This window comes from Trichechus manatus, unplaced genomic scaffold (assembly GCF_000243295.1).
Source record: "Trichechus manatus latirostris isolate Lorelei unplaced genomic scaffold, TriManLat1.0 scaffold00080, whole genome shotgun sequence".
Classification (NCBI taxonomy): domain Eukaryota; kingdom Metazoa; phylum Chordata; class Mammalia; order Sirenia; family Trichechidae; genus Trichechus; species Trichechus manatus.
In genome coordinates this window covers 12,352,341-12,353,295 of record NW_004444016.1, presented here as the reverse complement: position 1 = coordinate 12,353,295, position 955 = coordinate 12,352,341, and positions in this window count along the sequence as shown.

Sequence of the window (955 nt, the reverse complement as noted above, 5' to 3'; positions counted from 1 at the left end):
AGTTGCATGTCTAATTGCATTTACAATTTAAAATAGTCAAAGACTTTCAGGAGAGAATGTCAGGCTGGGATCTTTCTGATCACCCCTTGCTTAGAGTAGAAGACACCAGAAACAAAGTCCAGTGAACAGGAAGAAGAGATTATATAATGTTAAACTATCAGCCTTTAGAGTCAGACAGGGGTTCAAATATGGCTTTGCCACTCTGGAGCTCTGTGCCTTTACCTGATATTTTATACCTTTTTGAGCCTCTTTGACTTTATTTGTAGATATAGGACAGTACCAGAGTCTACTTCATTGGGTTATTATAAGGATTAAATGAGATAAGGCATGCAGAGCACTTAGCAGAGTTTCTGGCACACACACACATGTGCACAATGTTTTGGTTTTGTGTCCTTTGTGTCTTGTGGCTCTCTTGTGTGTCAAAGTAGAACTGTGCTCCATAGGGTTTTCAATGGCTGATATTTCAGAAGTACATCGCCAGGTCTTTCTTCAAAGCTGTCTCTGGGTGGACTCAAACTTCCAAACTTTTGGTTAACAACCAAGAGTGTTAATTGTTTACACCACCCAGGGACTCTTTCTGGCACATGAAACCAAAAAAAGCCAAACATGTTGCCATCGCATCAATTCCAACTCATGGCAACTACATAATAAGTCTTTAATATGTGAGATTTTTAATTTACTATTTAAGCTATAAGTTTAGAATATTGGTAAGAACTACATAGAGAAAGAATGCTAGCCTAAGAATTCAGAGATCTGAATCCCAATTCTTTACCAGAACTCTGATTCTTCAGTAGATTATAATGCTCATCACAGTGACCTGTACATGGTACGTACTCCACAAATATTTGTTGCATGCAAGCATGAACTGATGAATAAATGAATTATTGATTTAAACTTAGGAATAGAAAGATCTACCTATATTCCATCACTGGGATATCAGACAGATCAATTAAAA